The 19289-nt window shown below is 40.1% G+C and overlaps 1 protein-coding gene across 8 annotated transcripts in view; it reads left to right on the plus strand.

Annotated features, from left to right (window-relative positions):
• The first annotated feature begins 1548 nt into the window (after window positions 1-1548).
• Tsc1 (TSC complex subunit 1) overlaps window positions 1549-19289 on the plus strand; it is a 55298-nt gene continuing 37557 nt past the window's right edge. For 2 of the 8 annotated variants that reach the window (XM_077108780.1, XM_077108781.1), the window contains exons 1-2: window positions 1561-1633; window positions 10176-10238. The gene's annotated coding sequence lies outside the window, so the exon portion shown is untranslated. Of the gene's footprint in view, window positions 1638-10175; window positions 10239-19289 lie in introns of all 8 variants that reach the window. The other 6 variants (XM_076845184.2, XM_076845181.2, XM_076845185.2 and 3 more) reach the window with 6 other exon arrangements.

A 19289-nucleotide genomic window follows, 5' to 3' on the forward strand; every position in this document is an offset into this window, starting at 1 on the left:
TCTTTTCCATCAGGTGTGTCAAGAACTGGGCTGGTCCTGAGTTTCCCCTTCTCTCTGGTAACTCCCTGGACACTTTTTCCAAGCCATCTCTCTTCATGTGACAAAACTTGTATTCAAACTGCTTTGAATCTAGAGCTCTTGGCTTTCCTCAGCTGCCTGTGTAACGTTTTGGACCATGGACTCCCCAGCTCAATTTCCACCTTCCTCATAAGCCTTCTGGAGAAAGCTTTATAATCTGATTCTAAAGGGTGTCCACTGCTCAAAGTTCCCCCATGAGGTTTGGGAGTGGGTGGGAGGGGGAATATGAGGGCTGGGCTCTGCTCATTGGGACAGTGGGTCCAGAGGGGGTATACTTTTCTAATTCCACAAGGGCACCAATCCTACCAGCACTAGCTCTTCCCTGGACCACCCTGACTTTTCAAAATTCTGACAGCATCCACTGTGCTGGCCACTTCCCCATCTCACTCCTTAGTCACATGCCAACGTGTGTTGTGACCTAGTTGGTTTCCATGTTATTCCAATCACTCACCCCATTTGTTTGCTGAAGGTTCTTGCTTCTTTGGTTCTCTCTGCCTGGAATGCCCTTTTCTTCCATTTTTGCTCTTTAACACCCAGCCTGATGCCCACTCCACAAAGCCTTTTGGATACCACAGCTAGACTCTGCCCTGCCTTGCTCTCTGCCCCTCTTGGCTTTCATTCTGCCCCCCCTGCCTCCTAGGGACCATCACCCACTAAGTACCTACTAGACGTGGGGTCCTATGCTAAACGCTTCCCATGCTGTATCTCCTGGATCCCCCAATTGCGAATATTGTGCCCATTTCAGTGAAAGAAACGGAAGCTTGGCTTGTCACCACGAGGAGTAGCAGAGCGGGATACAAATCAAGGTCTGTGACTGGAAGGCTGCCTCCTTTTACTAGGGCTGTTTTTTTCTGGTGTCACGAGTAGATAAGTGTGAAGTGTCGGTAACGTGATGGCACAAGCCAGAGTGGTTCTCTGCAGAGACACAGCGCCGCGCTTTTGCAAATATTCTGCAAAAGAGAGATTGCAACCCCCACCCCCACCATATGGCTCAAGAGCAGGCCTTTCACCCACGCGGGCCGCAGAGACAGGTCGGGGAGCAGGACAGTGGCCCAGAGCCGCGCGCAGGAGGACCCCAGAGCACCGAGCGCACCACAAGCAGCAGCGCGCCACGCCCGTGGGCCGGCTTGTTTACGCCTCGGCCGGCGTCACGTGAGCGCCCCACCCGCTCCGCCCCCGGCGCCGCGTGGCTCCTCCCGTCGCGCCGGGCCTTCTTTCGCTTCCTTCGGAGTCACAAGATCTCACGGCAGCCTCCCTTTGGGATCCTTCCGCCGTCCCCGCCCCCTGCACTGAAAAAGCTCCTTGGTCCTTTTCCGCAGCAGCCCGCAGCCTCAAAGATGAGCGCAACGGTCCGCTCCATCGGCGGCGCTGCGGTTCTCGGCCGCGCGTCGCTGGACTCGGGTGCGAGGCGCGGCCCGCCTGGGGACTCTTTTCCGTGGCGGAGGCTTCCGGCGGCCGTGGACGTTTCACGCCAGGGGGAGGTGCTGCGCGTCCAAGATGGCGGCGCCCTGTAGGCTGGAGGGACTGTGAGGTAAACAGCGGCGGGGGAGGAGAGGTGGGTGAGTATGGGGGCGTCCGCTGTTCCTCTCGCCTAGAGCTCCTCGGGGCGGCCCTGGTAGCTCGGCCCGCGAAGGGGAAGCTCCGGCGCGTCGAGACAAGGGGCGGGCCGGCTGGGTGTGGGGGGCCTGGGCCGGGGCTAAGAAGCGCCCTCCGCTCTCTCTCTCTCTCTCTGCGCGGCCGGTCCCCGGGGCCCGGCCAGGGCTGGCGGATCCCCGAGGAGGTGAGATGGGCCCGGCCGACACCCGGCCGCTCGCTGGCGGCCGCTGGGTGGGCTGCACGCGGCCTGGTGTGCGGAGAGCAGGCGAGGCGGCGTCGGGGCCGGCCCTGCTCGGTGGGCGACAGGTTGCCGCGGGCGCGGAGGGCGGGGGAGGGACCCTCAGCCGCTGGGGCCGGGCCGGGCCAGGCCGGGCCGGGCTGGGCTGGGGCTGGTCCTGGTCCTGGGCCTCGGAAGATGACCCGGGCGGGGCGGAGAAGAATGAATGGAGGCCGCTTGTGGGCATCCAAAGCTGCCCTGCACGCCGGGCTCTGCCGAAATTTGCATGACTGCAGTGCCTAGCTCCGGGTGTGCTCGTGGGTGTTTAATTGACGGTGGAGGACAGTTACCTTGAGGTCCGCAGAGGTGATTCTTAGGCGACAGCTATTCTCAGAACCGCTCATTCATTCATTCGAGGAACTGGTGGAGCCTGCAGTTAGACACCTCTTGGAATTAAAGCGCTTTCTTTGTTGCCTGCTAAAGAGTTTTGCTTTCTGTCTTTTGGGTTTGGGATGAGGGAGACTTCGGAGGGGGCGCGGCCCTCCTAACTCCTAACAGCAGCTAACATTTGTGGGTTGCTGACTGTGTGTCAGGCCCTGTAAAGTGCTTTGCAGTCACCATCTATTTGGTTTTGCTCAAAGGAAGAGGCGGTTACTATAAATACCTCTAGTCCTCTCAGATGGAGAAACTGAGGCCAGAGTAGGTTGGGGTAACTTGTCCAAGGTCACACTCCTTAGTCTGAGCGAGGATTGGAACTGAGGTCTGATGGATTTCGAAGACATGACTCTTTTATTTGACTGCTAAAGCTGGTCTGTCATTAAGTGATTAGAATTAATCATTTGGTCAAGGTGTGTGTGTGTGTTTCGTTTTGAAGGTGGGTGCACTTGGCTTATATGCCTTATGCTTTTGTTTCTGATAGTGTTGTGCCTGTAAACTTGCTAGTCTAAATTAGGCTGGAAAGTATTTGGTATTTTTTAAACCTGATGTGTTTATGGCAAGAAGTCCTGCTATAATCCTTGCTTTTTTTTTTTTTTTAAATAGAAAGTGTGGAAATAGCACTTCATTTTACATAGAGTAAGCTGTAAAAGTACTAAAATAGAATAATACTCTTCTGAGATATTTTGATTTATGATTTGGGGATCAACTCGGAGTCATCTGAATTCAAACATTCTGGAAAGTGGAGCAGTAAATTTCAGGAAGCATTACAAACCTAATCTTATGGGAGCCTTTGGTTTGCTGAGCAGCCACCTGTGATTCTTAAGTTGAGCATTCCTGAGCAAACCTGGAATATGCAAATATAAAAACTGATTTAGGGTTTTGTAGGGAAATATACCTATAACAGTCGTGCATCAGGCAAATGAGGCTCCTCGGAAACACTGAACCATTCTTTATTATTGCCCTGGGGAGCTGCAGAATCTTCCTCTAACCACTTTGTGTAAACTTAAGGGATATTTATGGGAGATGTAAATGGAAAATATCCTCTTACCAAAGTTAATATCTTATCCAAAATACTCTTACATCACATGTCTGCATGATGTAAGCTTTCTTTGCTTCATGCATTTCCTGGTGTCATAAACACTTGGTGTGTTCCTAAATTCCTGGTTGGAAAGAAGGCTACTAGCCTTCTTGCATGTTTTAATTAAACAGGGGTATCTCAAACCCTGTGACTCAGTTGTACTCTTCCTTCACTGGGTGAGTGAAGACATCTGTCACTGCTGCTGTTTTATAATTTAGGGCCTTCTGAGCATGCTTGGTTCCAATCATGAGATGAAATTAAACAGCCTCACTAGGTAAATCTAACATATACCTGTTTGTGTAGTATTTACAGAATAACGAAAATGCCATGAACAAGGAATCTCAAAATGCAGTGAATCTGAAAGCACAGGTATCCATCCGACCTGTGTAGGTAGACCTACAGTGTTCAGTCTTTGAGGACACCCTGTCACTGGGAACATTTTGGAAGAAGACTAATTCTCTCATACACCGGAAGTTGATGACCTGATGACTACGTGCTTAAAGCATCAGTTTGACTGTTTCTTTTCATTTATAATTTATTGCAGAGGCATTTCTTAAAATAGCCAGCCTCTGATGTGTGTAATGGTGGATGAGTTTTGGGCTCTGAATTAGAGCTTATTTGAACTTAAAGTTCTGTTTTCTTTCCAAGTTTGTGAGGCTATAGGTATGTTTGTTTCTAGGTTCCAGTGGCATGATGGACTACAATTATTTTCTCCTGGAGTTAACTGGATATTCTTGGATGCCAATGAGCCAAATACAGCAATACATCAATATTTCAAGCTTTTCTAAAGAATCAAAAAGTATTCAACTTAGCAGGTGGCACATGCTTGTCATCCCAGCCACTTGGGAGGCTGGGGCAGGAGGATAAGGCCGGCCTCAGCAACTCAGTGAGGCCCTAAGCAACTTAGTGATACCCTGTCTCATAATTAGAAAATAAAAAGGTATGGGGATGTAGCTCAGTGATAGAAAGCCCCTGAGTTCAATTTTCAGTACTACAAACAAAACAAAAAACAACAGCAACAAAAAAAACTTTTAAAAAGTTATTTAAGTTCCCTGAGCCTCAGTTTCTCCATCTGTGAAGGAAGAGTTGGACTGTAACTAATGAGTATCTGTAAGTCTAAATTTCTGGAATTTAAAAGTCATTTTGGCTTCAGCTAAGCATTCCAACTAAATTCATGGACTCAAAGTGTCAATAGTTTTGTAATAATCAAGTGAATGGAGTCCAGTGGCACGTGCCTGTAATCCCATGGCTCCGGAGGCTGAGGTAGGAGGATCGAAAGTTCAAAGCCAGCCTCAGCAACTTAGCAAGGCCCTGTCTCTAAATAAAATATAAAAAAGGGCTGCAGATAGTACCTCTGGTACTGAAAAAGAAAAAAAAAAAAAAAAAAAAAGATGAATTGGTGACTTTTAGCTCACTTGATAGGTATTTATTCTTTATATCATAGTATTTCTAAAAAGGCGATTCCCTATGAATTCTTTATATTATAAAACTCTCTTTGAAGAATTGGTTTCATTTGTATTAGTTTTGTCGTTTCAGTAGCTGTAGGCATGAAAGAAAAGTATACTCAGTAGCATTCTAATTTGTAGTTGTTTGCATATGTGTGTATGTATTAATGTACAAATGCACACACTCAAACACTGAGCTTTTTAAAACTCAGGTCATCAGTTGATAACTAATATAATTTAGTTTGCATGAAATACTTATTTTTTCCATTTAAATTGGTTTGAAGAAGCCTTCCAATAGCAGTTGGAGATTATTCTTTCTCTGATTTACAACTTAAACGTACAGGCACTAAAAATTTATAATTTAATGTCTTTTTTAATGGGATAGAATAAAAATTCATAATATATATTTAAATAAAAAGTACATGATCTCAGGACTTCATTAGTTTCTTGTTGGCTGTTCTCTTGTGGAATTCTAACTTGTCTTGTACAGAGGAAAAGAGGGCAACAGAATATATTTTAAGTTTGAATGTGTTCAGATTGACATCTAGTGAGTAAAGTGCCTTAATAAAGCAGCTTTGATTAAGTCAATCTGTGAAGTAAACATATGGCTTTAGAGGACTATGTTGGAGCAACAAGATGGTCGTGCCTGGAGTTGGTGATGTGGTAGAAGGTGCTGTGGGGAGTGCTGGGAAGAAGAGATGTGGTTCCCTTCCCAGTCTACTGTCATCAAGACCGTGGGATCTGCATCTTTCACAGAACATAGTGACAAACTTGGAAGTGTATCCATTTTAAATTATAGAATGATTTTTATTGGTCTTTCAAACACAAAGTGTTAAATGGATAGACTGCTACGTGCTATGTACTCAGCAATACATTTTATTTAGTAGTATGTTGTTACAAGAGAGATTATATAGAGTGCTATGTGCCAAACATTGTGCTAAGCTTTTTACATGTCTAATCCTGTTTACGCTTCATACAGCCTTAAGAGGGCAGAGTAAGAAAGGAATTGAAGGCTTAGGGGATATGAAGTAAGTTGCCTAAGGTCTCTTACTCAGTGACAGAGCTGAGATAGGAATTGATTGGTGGACTCCAGAACCCCAGTGTTTAATCTTGCACTGTGATAAACTATCTGATCTGTTCATCTCCTAATTAACTCAGAGGTCAGTGGTTTTTAACTTTGGTGGGGGCAGGTTTTATTTCTTCTAAAAATCTATAAAAAGCTATGTCCCTTCCTCTACCGTTTGTGTCCCATTACCACCAAAAAATGCATACGAACGTGGAATTTTGGATGTAATGTCAGAGACTTAATGAACTCAGCTTAAATCCTAGCCAGTGATTTTGGGTGGATTATTGCTTTTAAAAAAGGACCTGAGTTGTATGAAACAGGTTTCTTTAAACCAGTAGGTAGGAAGGCTTAAGTCTTTTCAAAGTGAACTTGTGTGTTATTTGTGTCACCAACCATCTTACTAAACTTTCATGGTGGAAGATTTTTTACACTTTACTGGAAAATTCAACCTTAGATGCCACAGTAAAAGAGAAGTGAAGAACTTGGATATACAACCTGCAAGATGCTTCTCAGGCTTGGCATTCAGTCTTTTTCTTTGCACCTGGCAGAATTCTATTAGTTTCCCAAGGTTTATGTATATTTTTTTCCCTTTTGAGCTTCAAAGCAGATGTGAATGAATGAATGAATGAATGATGTTTCTTGCCTTCTTCCCTCTGTCTTCTTTGTAGGCCAGTTATTCTTAATCATAGTGGGAATCAGAAGCACCTCAAAGCCTTTGCTCCCTCAGTTTCTGATTCAGAAATCTGGGACAGGGCCCAAAAATTTGCATTTCTAACGAATTCCCAGGTGATGCTGATGCTGGTGGTGTGAGAACCACTGTTCTAGACTGTCAAACCTGGTGTCTTTCTACCCTAAAATATTTCTATTTTGATCCTATAAACTTGAAACCTACAGAAGCCTCAATTCTGACATGGTGACTTTATGAAACATACATGATATCTCTCTGACTGTATTTTTGGTATATAATTTTATTCATGCTAATAGAAAATCAGGATGTAAGTAATATTATTGGAAGAGATGCACCTTACCAAAATCTGGACCCGCGGGTACATTGCTAGAGGATTCATCACCTTTGGAATAAGATATGAACTTTAGTGAACTGTCTGTCAAGGTGCCAAAGGACAGAAATTTTGAATAGAGAGTCTGGCAAGTTGGAGCTCTCCTGCTCCAGCTCCTGTGACCTTGAGAAGAGAGTAACTGCTGAGACAGTTTAAATTGTTCTTGCCTACACATTCTGGCACCTTTGGCCATCAGCTGTTTTACTCTCACATACTAAGTGCAGATTTCTTGCCCCGTCTTCCAGTATTTTCTACCCTTTCTTATCTGTGCATCCATAAGAAGAAAAAATTGGACCAAGTATTTTACCATTAGTTCATTGGTACTGAAGGCAGCTTGGTTCAATTGTTAGAATATTACTCTAAGAAATCACCTGAGAGTTCACGAACCAGAGCTGAACATAAACACAACAGTGTAATGTTTCTGCTCTATCTAGACTGTACTTTTATGATGCAGTAGTCCATTTGTGTGTGAATTGTCTTTGGATTCTTGAAGCTAAAAACTTAAATGTAGGAAACAAGTTAAATGAAGAAATACCTACCTTCACATATCTGCAGTTGCCTTTGTATATTATAGACAAATGTGTACAAAACTCTCTTAGGTGATTTGATATGCAGTTACCTCTTTTATGTCAGTCACAGTCCTTGGGAAGCCTGGGGATTAGTTTTCTAGGGCACACATCACAACACTGGTTTTCCAAATATCTGAATATTCAGCTCACAATTTCAGCTAGAATACTTACTAAAGGCATTTAGGTGCCTGCCACTAGCATTTCATAAAGTTATTCCTAGCTCTTAGCCCTTGCATCACTCATAATGCATCTTGTCTAGGGCAGGTGCAGATTCTGCTCATGATAGCTGTGGCTTTTACTCTGAAGTACACGTGTAATCCCAGGCATATAAGCTATCTATCTACAAGCACCTAAAGAATGAAATTAATTATATTAACTGTGAAAACAAATGGACCTGTATGTTCCTTCTGTTTATTTGAAGAATACCAAAAACATGGAGCCCTCATCTTTCCCCTCAAACCTGCTCTTTATTCAAAAAGACTGCTTATAGGAGTGAAGTTACAATGTTTCATATAGGTGAGAACATAACTTTTGGAGCAGATAGCAAAAAGGGAGAAATCTAGATTTTGGCATGTTTCTTTTTCATTTGGTTTTAGAAGAATGAGAGTTGATGTTATTATGTTCTAACAGGTGTTAACATCAATAGTCCTCACTTCCAGGTAGGTTCACACATTATATCTCACTTCATTGATCTGAATGCTGGTACCCAGTAGTACCCCAGAAGGGCAGGGTGTATATAAGTAAATGAACACTTAAAGTATAAATAATGGTGACAGCATGAAAAATTATGTTGGTTAAGTCCCATTACTTTTTTTTTTTTTTTTAATTGTGATGATTAAGATGTTGAGTCTTAGTGTTGAGCACTGGAGAAAACCTTGTTTGTTTTCCACTGGTAGTTACTTTATCTTGCTCAGTGATCTTGTCTGGGCAAGGTCTCATCTTGGTGTATGCTAATTTTACCCTTGCCTTAGATATTTCTTTTCAGGTTAAAGATCCAGTTGGGATTAATTGTAAGAGGAAGTCAACATGACTTCCTGAGCTAACAGCAGATTTAAAGATTCTGAGATGAGAGGACACAGCACCAGTTGCAGCTCTCTGACTTGGTGGAGCAAGGGTGTCCAGGCTGATTCCTCTGAAGGGCTGACCAGCCTGCAGCAGTGGCCTTACATGCTTGCAGGGATTTCTGAGGACCATTGGCATGAAGGTCCTGAATGTGCTCCATGTGGAACTATTATTACCCTGTCATCTGGAGTGAAAGATTTTAATTGTTATAGAGTTGCTTTGTCCTCCTGTTTGACTTTAATCAGGATTTTAAATCTTAGAGTTTGTTTCTAGTCTCTTCTGAGTTCAGTGCAATTGGTGTATATAGTATATGAGGCCCCCCTTCCATTCTGTATATTTAGCCTGTGAATGGTGATTAAAAAGTTAATGAGATATTAAGGACCTGAACTTGGTATTTTTGCCTCTTGTATGCCAAGATAGGCCTCAGTGACCCAAACAGATGCCCTCTGTCCTCAGTGGAGTTTACAGTCTTGGGATCAGATCATTTCTAAACATAATTGAAGGGCCAATATTTTTAAAGCAGAATGGAGTGTATTTATATATACTCAGTTAACATGAATAATGAGATAATTTGACAGAAAGTAGGGTAAAAAGAGGAAGAAAGTTGAGAAATAGCTGTTCACAAGTATTTTATGCCTATCAGAAGGATTAGACTTAGTGCTGCTTAAAGGCAGAATTAGGCTTTATTTTTCTAGGAAACATTCTAACTCTTAATCATTCAGTCAACAAGCAGACACTGTGGTAGCTCCTAGAGTATTAAATCAGCTATAGTTTCTTCAAAGTGCAACTTAAATTTTTCCAAAAAACGAATTCCACATATTAATTGGGCTGCAGTAAGGGACATAAGACCTAGTCTGGAGGTGGGAGTTGGGGAAGACGAGACCTAGGCAGGCTTCTCTGGTGAAGTAAGTGTTTAAGTTGATACCTTCAGGATAAAGAGTTAGTTTAGGAGGTGGCAGGGCACAGGGACAGGTGTGCATAGTCCTCAGGTGGGTATGTGATGCAGCTTGGCTGAGAAATTGAAAGGTGTGTAAGCCAGGGTGTAGGGGGTTGGGGTGAGAAGGCGGTTCAGGCCCACCCAGTGCTTTGTGCCTCTTACTGTCCTTCCTGTGGGACTGCCTCAAAGTCCTCCAATAAGATGTGTCATCTCAGTTAATCTTGAATGATCTTACAAGGTTGGTGCTATTATTCTCACTTTACAGGTAAAATGTTGACTCAAGGTCAGGCATTAGACTTAAAATAAATAGCTAAAAGTTACACCACTAAAAAGTGGCAGAGCTTGGATTTCAACTTGGAACTTATTCTAGAGCTTCTCTTGCCCAGTCCCCTGTAGCTCCAATGGTTAACAAAAGGCAGAGATTCTCAGTTCAGCACAGCACATATAAAGAATTTTCTAGCAGTGAGCTGCTCAGAAATGCTGAGACACATGCTTCCAATAATTATAAGTGTTCATTCCAGTAGAAACCACATGGCTCTCTGTCAGGATGGAGCAGGAAGGAGTTGTACCAGATGAACATTACTCCATTGTAAGACTGTTATGCACATATTTGTGTGTGTTTTCCCTCCAGTGACCATGAAAGACACCAAGTTGAGAACACTGGAAACTGAAGTACCAATTTTCCTCAGAACAGGTAAGGTATAAATGCAGTCTAGTGGTTGGGGGAAGGTTGAAAGGAATTACTCACCCTGTCCATGGGTGTATTAGTAGCAGGTGCTTCTTTGCATTCAAAGATTTCACATTTATGGTTTTAGCTGCCTGCCAGGCACTGACCCCTCTGTGGCTTGAAGTAATTAGTCAAATTACTACTGATTTATTAATTGCTTACTCAATGCCAGGCACTGTGCTAGGTGTATCCTGTGTGTTACTTGTTTTCTTCTCCACAGCATGCTTCTGGTGTATCCACAACTTACAGGTGAGGAATTGGGCTCAAAGATGTTATGCAATTTTCCTGAGGTCATATTGGTAGTCACTTTTTGGACCTATGATAGAAATAGCTTTTGTATAGCAGCAAAGCCTGGTTCTAACCATGAAATAATTTCAGGCCTGTTTGCCAAGACATGGCATTTTGTACAGGTTCTCAACACTGACTGAGCCTTAGAAATCCATTTGGCTTATATTAGCAAACCAAATGTGATGTCTGGACCCCTGTCCTTAACTTTCTTGGTGTGGGACTTCAGGGTTTTATTAGCTCTGCACATGATTATAATGTCCATCCTGGGTGGAGAAGTGAGTGAGCATTTGGATTTTTTTTTTTTTTTTTTTTTAAGAGAGAGAGAAGAGATAGAGAGAGAGAGAGAATTTTTTTTTTAATATTTATTTTTAGTTTTCGGTGGACACAACATCTTTATTGTATTTGTATGTGGTGCTGAGGATCGAACCCAGCGCCCTGCGCATGCCAGGCAAGCGCACTACCGCTTGAGCCACATCCCCAGCCCTTTTTTTTTTTTTTGGTACTGGGGAGTGAATCCGGGTGCGCTTAACCACTGAGCCACATACCCAATCATTTTTCGTATTTTATTTAGAGACAGGGTCTCACTAAGGTACTTAGGGCCTCACTAAATTGCTGAGGCTGGCTTTGAATTTGCAATCCTTCTGCCTCACCTCCTGAGCTGCTGGGATTACAGGCGTGCTACCATGCCTGGCTGAGCTTTTACATTTCTTTTTGTTGTTGTAGATGGACAGAATGCCTTTGTTTATTTTTATGTGGTGCTAAGGATTGAACCCAGTGCTTCACCCATGCTAGGCAAGTGCTCTGCCACTGAATTGTAGCCCAAGTCTGAGCATTCACATCTTAATATGGCTGTATCTGTTAATGGTCTTAAATTAGTTTTGGGGGGATAAATTATATGTTTTAGTTGTTTTTAGGAATTAATATATTATATGTGTTTAGTCATTTTACCCCCAGAAATGTATGCTTCATAAATATCGAGGCTCTGACATTTTTGTGGATCTGAATTTAGTCTTAGTCACCTAACTGATCAATGAACTGTAATTTCAAGTTTACCATCAAGAATGCCAGTTGTAATAGAGTTGTGTGTATACAGGAAAGGCATAGGGAAGATGGGAGGTGTTTGGGCTACTGTCTTTATGCATAGACTGCTAATGTGAGTCATTTTTGGTTCAGTGGTTTGCCTCTTACTATTCACTGTCACCTCACATGTGTCATAGGAATTGTGAAATAAGGCTAAGACTTGTGCCTTAACAATCTGTTGGTTTATAAACAGGGACTTACTACACATTGTAGGTGATAGGAAGTATTGTTCTCTTGTAAGTGGGGAAAGCTTTCTAAGTTTGACTTTTCATTTTTAAATTTTGTGGCTTTTTTGATACTCCATTTTTTTTTTTTTTAAAGAGGTTCATTTAATATGAACTTCAACCCAAAATCAGGGTCAAGTGTTCAGGTCATTGATGCCCAAGTGGAGTAACAACATCATATAATATAAATTCTGGATATAAAAATAAATTTCAGATTTTATTAAAACATCTTTCATGACTATGTTATATTACATTTTAGTAGTTAGGTTTTAAAAGTTTGAAATTTGAGGCTAGGAAAAGCCATTGGAGAGTGCTGCTACATGCTGGGCTGACTGTGTCTGGTACCTCTCTGGCTGGCATCCTTGGTCCCATCATCAGTTTTCTTGGACAAAACAGCATTCAGGAGGGTTTTTAGTGGAAGTTTCTAGAAGCATCCTTCTGCCTGAGATTTATAGCTTGGAAGGCCTCAAAGATTCTTCATCTTCAACTACTAAAAATTGCTGGCAATGTTTAGTGGTTATTTTGACACACCTCTTTGTGGATGCTTTGTCTCCATGGATGCAAAACTACAAGAAACTAGACTGGGAATGTAGCTCAGTGGAACAGTGCTTACCCAATGTGCACCAGGCCATGGGTTCAATCCACAGAACTTCCTCATCCCCTCTCAAAAATGATAAGAAATTGTCTTGAAGCATTTTTGCATTTTTGTGAAGTGTATTTTAAAATTTGGCTAGTGAATGTAAAATGTGTTTTGTATTTTCATTTTTTTTTCCTCAACAATTTTTTCTTCATACTTCCAATATTTGTTGTGCTTTGTTTTGCTTTTTTTGTTATGCTGGGGATTGAACCTATGTTTAACTTAAAAATGACTTATGGATGTCATTGATTGTGATTATAGATTTTTTTGTTTATAATTTTTTTATATAACATTGAGATGAAAAGGTCAACATTTTAATTTATTCTCATAGTCTTAAATGTGACTCTTTGGTTGTGAGACTGCAAATTAAATGCAGTTCTTAAAGGTTATTTATTTTGTTTGTAATAAATATTGGAGAACAGTTATGTGAAAGTTAGACTTAAGTTATACTTTAGCAGCCAGGCACAGTAGCACACGTTTATAATCCTACCGGGAGGCTGAGGCAGGAGGATCTCAGGTTCAAAGCCAACCTCAGCAACTTAGCAAGACTGTGACTCAAAATAAAAAATAAAAAGGGCTGGCAATGTAGTTCAGTGATTAAATGACCCTGGGTTCAGTTCCTGGTTCCAAAAAAAAAAGATAGTATCTGTTGTGTAACTGAGTTATTTAAATTGTTATAAACATTTGACTGAAACAGCATATACTGTTATTTGCAAAGTTATCTAGCTAAATCACTCTTTTAATATTCTTTACATTTAGTGATCTAAAAGTTCTTCATTTTTTAACATAAAACTCACATATATCGTTAATTGAGATCTTTACTTTCATAAGAAATATCTTTTATATTTAAACTGACAGAATTTCAACTTATGAGACACAGGACTCATTTGACTCACTTTATATTTCATGAATACTCAGGTGTTGATCTACCATTAAACTTTCTGATGAACATTCTAAATTCTTTCTAATCCCCATTACTGATGTTTTGTAGATAGGTATAATGGTAGTGACATGAACATAAAAATTATTTATCACACACATAAGGTGAAGGATGCTAGAATTGCCACTGAGGCAGCTAACTGTTCAGCCTTAAGACCTTCCACAGTTAGGAGCCAAAGCCAAATATCAGATTTTGGATGAATAAAGATACTGAAATTGAACTTTGCTAAATCCCTACTTTCCATGTTTGTTGATCATAAGTGTTCTGTATGATCAAATATGACGACCAGTTGTAGAGTGTAAATTTGGTGCAAGCCAGCTCAGGAATTAAGCCTATAGCTCTGCCCATCTCTGGTCCTGCCGGAACCCTGGAAGACACTGTATTTAAAGAAAAGAGGGGTTGGGGGACAAAAACTCCTGCTGTTGATCCGTCCATGAGCTGGCACTTGTAGTAGGTGACTGAGGTCTGGTTCCTGGGCAGATAACCCCATGTAGTAACAGAGAGGAAAAACAGTGGTTAATGACAGTATATCTATATAGGTCCTCTACATCAATGGCAGCCATACCTGATTAGATTGAGTAGGGCTGTTTTTGCCACTGTGACCAAAAGACCTGACAAGAACAAATGTAGAGAAGGAAAAGTTTATTTGGCGCTCACAGTTTCAGAGGTCACAGGCCATAGATGGCTAACTTCATTGTTCTGGTCTTGAGGTGAGGCAGAACATTATAGCAGAAGGGTATGGAGAAGGGAAGGAACTCAGGACATGACAGTCAAGAAGCAGAGAGACCATTCCCTTCACCAGGGATAAAATATATACCCCAAAAGCATGCTTCCAGGACCCACTCTTCCAGCCACACTCTACCCACCTACCTATAGTTACCACCTAGTTAACCCATTCAAGTATTTTAATGCACTGATTAGGTCTAGGCTATCTTAACTCAATCCTTTCACCTCTAAACTTTCTTGCATTGTCTCACACATGAGCTTTTGGTGGACACCTCATATCTAAACCATAACAAGGGCTGATAAATCTGAAGGGTGAGTCCCACAGATGGGGAATTGTGATTCCTACTCCTGCCCCTTCCTGTGAAGTACCTAGATCTGCACCAGTCTCCAATTACAAGACAAAAGCTTCAGGCCCTTCAACACAACTTGAGGAACCAGCATCAGAATTTCTTTCAAGTAACAGCTATGTGTAAACCCCCAATTCCTGATACAGGCTAACACTCCATAATAGGCGTAAACACAGAGTACATCCCACATACTGTGCTGCTCACACCACATCTTCCTGAAGTACCAGAGTGTCCCCAATCTTGTCTTCCAGGTACAGTGGGTCTCCCCAACCCTGATATGGTACACTCTGTGCCAAACCCACAGATCAACCAAAGAAACTACAGGGAAATTATTCAGTGTTATACAACAAACCTATACTCTAGGTCACACTGACAGAAGAAAGGCAGTACATATGGTGAGACCACCGTATAAAAATAGAAAAGGTCTACATCCCAACAGATGTACAGATCTCAACATAGAAACACAAGAAATATGGAAAAACAAGGTAATAACATTACTATTAAAGTTCATAACTCCAGAGTAACAGATTCCAAAGATACTGACATGGATAAAATTCAAAGAATGATTTTTTAAATCTTAAGAGAACAGATGAATTAAGGAGGACAGTGTGCAGGATATGAATGAACAATTCAATAGAGATGGAAATTTTGAAAAAGAATCAAACAGAAATGTTGCAATTAAAAGCTCAATCAGATTTAAAAAAAAAAAAAAAAAGACTCAGTTGAAAGTCTCAACAGACCAAATGAAGCAGAAGAATATTGGAACTCGAAGATGACTCTGCCAAAATATTATGTTCAGATAGCAAAAAAGAACAAAGGGAATATACAAGATCTCTGGGACACCATTAAAAATTAAATGTTCATATAATTAATATGCCAGAAGGAGAAAGCTATATACTGAGGGCATAGAAAATGTATTCAATAAAATAATAGCAGAAAGTTCCCAAATATTGGGAAAGACATGGACACCCAGGTTCAGGAGGTATGTAGAACTCCAAATAGATTTGACCAGAAAAAAGAAAAAACAAAACAAAAACTTTCTACAACAGATTTCTCAGCAGAAGTCATATATTTCAACAATAACGGTGTGTAAACTAACTCACTCTTCTTCCCTGCCTCCCTCCCTCCCTCCCTATGCCTCTCTCTCTCTTTTTCTTTCTGTTCTTTGGATTGAACCTAAGGGCACTCTACTACTGAGTTACACCCCCAGCCTTTTTATTTTGAGAAAGGGTCTTACTAAATTGCTGAGGCTGGCCTGGAACTTGTCATCCTCCTGCTTCAGTGGCCCAATCCCTGGGATTACAGGCTGCACCAGTGAACCTGGCTTGTGAAATGACTTTAACTCTTCAATTAAAAAAGACACAGACTGATTGGATTAAAAAATTAGATCTAATAATGTGGTGTGTATAAGAAACTGTGAAGACTTACATAAACTGAAAGTGAAATGATGAAAAAAGATAATCTAAAGCAAATGGAATCAGAAAGCAAGCAGGAGTAGCTATGCATATATCTGACAGAATCAGTTAGAAGAGACAATGTCACTACATATTTACCAAAGAATACATCAGGAAGATATAACAACTATATATGTACTGAATTCAGCATCCAATTTCTTTCTTCTTTTTTTTTTTAATCTTTGTTTTATTTATTTATTTTTGTATGTGGTGCTGAGGATTGAACCCAGTGTCTCACGCATGTGAGGGGAATGCTCAGCCACTGAGCCACAGCCCCAGCCCCTCAACATCCAATTTCATAAAACAAATATTACTAAACATAAAAGGTAAGTTAGGCCCCTAAATAATACTAGTGGGTGACTTTGGTATTCTGTTGTCACCGATAGATAGATTATGCAGACAAAGAACATCAAACTAGAGACATCATTAAGTGACATTGTAGATCAAAAGGACTTAACAGACATCTACAGAGTGTTCATCCAATGGGTGTATAACATTTATTTTTCACATTGGCACATGGAAATTTCCAAAATAAGACTATGTATTAGGCTACAAATCAGGTCTTACTAAATTCACAAAATTGAAATAATTCCTTGCGTCTGACATAATCACAATGGAATGAAACTAGAAATCATCACTAAGAGACACTGAAGAAATATATGAACATGGAGATTGATATGTTTGAATGAACAGAGGGTCATTGACGAAGTAAGGAGAATTTAAAAGTTGTTTGAATTAAATGCAAATGAAACACAGGGTACCAAAATCTGTGGGATTCAGCAAAAGCAATACTAAGGAAATTTTATATCAGCGTTTACATTTTTAACAACTTCATTAATAATGCATATCAAGGTCTTAGAAAACCAAGAACAGCCGTGGGGTGATATTGGCTAAATTATACTGTTATATATTGTGTGCAGTATGAATATGTAACATCAAATTTTATCAGTACATACAACTAAATGTACCAATAAAAAATGTGGGGAGGGCTGGGATTGTATATCAGTGGTAGAGTGCTTGCCTAGCATCTGTGAGGCCCTGGGTTTGATTCTTAGTACTGCATATGAATAAATAAAATAAAGATCCACTGACAAAAGTTTTTTTTAATGTTTAAAAAAGATTTTTTTTAAAAAAAAAGAAAATCAAGACAAATCAAACCCCAAATCAGTAGAAGAAATAAAGATGAGAGCAGAAATGAATGAAGTAGAGACTAAAAGAATAATCAAAGGATCAATGAATGTAAGAGTTGGTTCTTTGAAGAGATAAACGAAATTGACAAACTTTTATATAACCCAGAAGAATAAAGATCCAAATAAATTAGAGATGAAAAAAAGGTGTCATCATAAGAGATAGCACTGAAATTCAAAGCATCATTAAGGAATATTTTGAAAAACACAATGCCTATTATGTGCATTTAGGAATATGTAACAACAAATCCCATCATTATATATAACTAATGCACCAATAAAAAATGTGGGGGGAAAATGTGGTATATATACTCAATTGAATATTACTTAGCTTTAAAAAGATTGAAGTTAAGGCATTTGCCAGTAAATGTTGGAGTTGGAGAATATCATGCTAAGCGAAATAAGCCAATCCCACAAAACCAAAGGCCAAATGTTTTCTCTAATATGTAGATGCTAATTCACAGTAAGGCGGTGGTCACTAGGGAAGAATAGCATTACCTTAGATTAGGTAGAGGGAAGTGATGGGAAGGAAGGGGATGGGATGTGAGGATAGGAAAGATAATAGTATTAAACAGACATTATTACTGTATGTATATATGTGACTACATGACCAATATGATTCTGCAACATGTACACTTAGAAAAATGAGAAATTATATCCCATCCATGTATGATATATCAAAGTGCATAAATGTATTCTATTGTCATGTATAACTAATTAAAACAAAATTTTTAAAAATATAAGGGAAAAAAGAAAAACTATATGCCAATAAATTGAAAAATCTAGAAGACATGAACACATTTCTGGACACATATAACCTACTGAAATTGAATCAGGAGAACCTTAAAAAAAACTAAATACATCAATGATAACTAAATAAATAGATCAATAATAAACAGTAGTAAAAAATCTTCCAACAAAGCAAAGCCTAGGACTGGAGGAATTCACTGCTGAATTGTACCAGACTTTAAGAAAGAATTAATACCCATGTTCCTCAAATTCTTTCATAAAATAGAGAAGGAACCTTAATTTCATTCTTCAAAGCCAGTGTTATCTTTCTATCAAAATTTCTCAAGGACACAACAAAGAAAGAAAATTATAGAGCAGTATCCCTGGTGAACAAAGATTTCAAAGTCCTCAATGAATTACTTGTAAATCAAATTCAATAACACATTTAAAAGAGCATATGCTGTGGTCGAGTTGGTTTTGTTACAATGGTTCAATATATGCATGTCAATAAATGTAATACAGCACATAATCAAGAATAAAACCACATAATCAGGTCTGGAAATGTGGCTTAGCGGTTGAGTTCTTGCCTTACATGCATAAAGCCCAGGGTTCAGTCCCCACCATCACAAAACAAAAACAAAACAAAGCAATAACAACAACACCCCTCCCCAATTATCTCAATAAATGCATCAAAAGCCTTTGATGAAGATCAACATCTCTTTGTGATAAAAGCTCTGAATAAATATAGAATGATTGTATCACATCATAATAAGGGTTCTATGTGATAAACCAGTAGCCAATATATTGGATAGGGGAAAACTGAAAACATTTCCTCTAAGTATCAGGTTTAAGATAAGGGTGTCTATTTCTCACCATTCTTATTCAATATAGTACTAGAAATTCTAGCCAGAAAAATCAGATGAGAAGGAAATAAAAACCATTTGAATAGGAAAGGAGAAAGTCAAATTATCCCTGTTTGCAGAAGATATGAATATATAACAGAAAACCCAAAAGACTCCACCAAAAGACTTTTAGAACGATAAACAATTTCAGTAAAGTAGCAGGACATAAACTCAATATTAAAAAATCAGTAACTTTTCTATATACCAGTTACAAACTTGCTAAGAACTTAGGAAAGCAGTCACGTTCACATTACACCACATCACACACACACACACACACACACACACACACACACAGACGCGCGCTCGTGCGCGTTCACATGCATGATACCTAGAAATAAATCTAAAGATGTGAAAAACCTCTACAATGAAATTACAAAGCACTGAAGAAATTAAAGAAGACATTCAAAGGTACAAAGATGGCTTATATTCATGGATTAGGAGAATTAATATTGTTAAAACTACCCAAGGTGATCTGCAGGTTCAGTGCAATTCCTGTCAAAA

This window comes from Callospermophilus lateralis, chromosome 2, assembly GCF_048772815.1.
Source record: "Callospermophilus lateralis isolate mCalLat2 chromosome 2, mCalLat2.hap1, whole genome shotgun sequence".
In the NCBI taxonomy this organism is placed as follows: Eukaryota; Metazoa; Chordata; class Mammalia; order Rodentia; family Sciuridae; genus Callospermophilus; species Callospermophilus lateralis.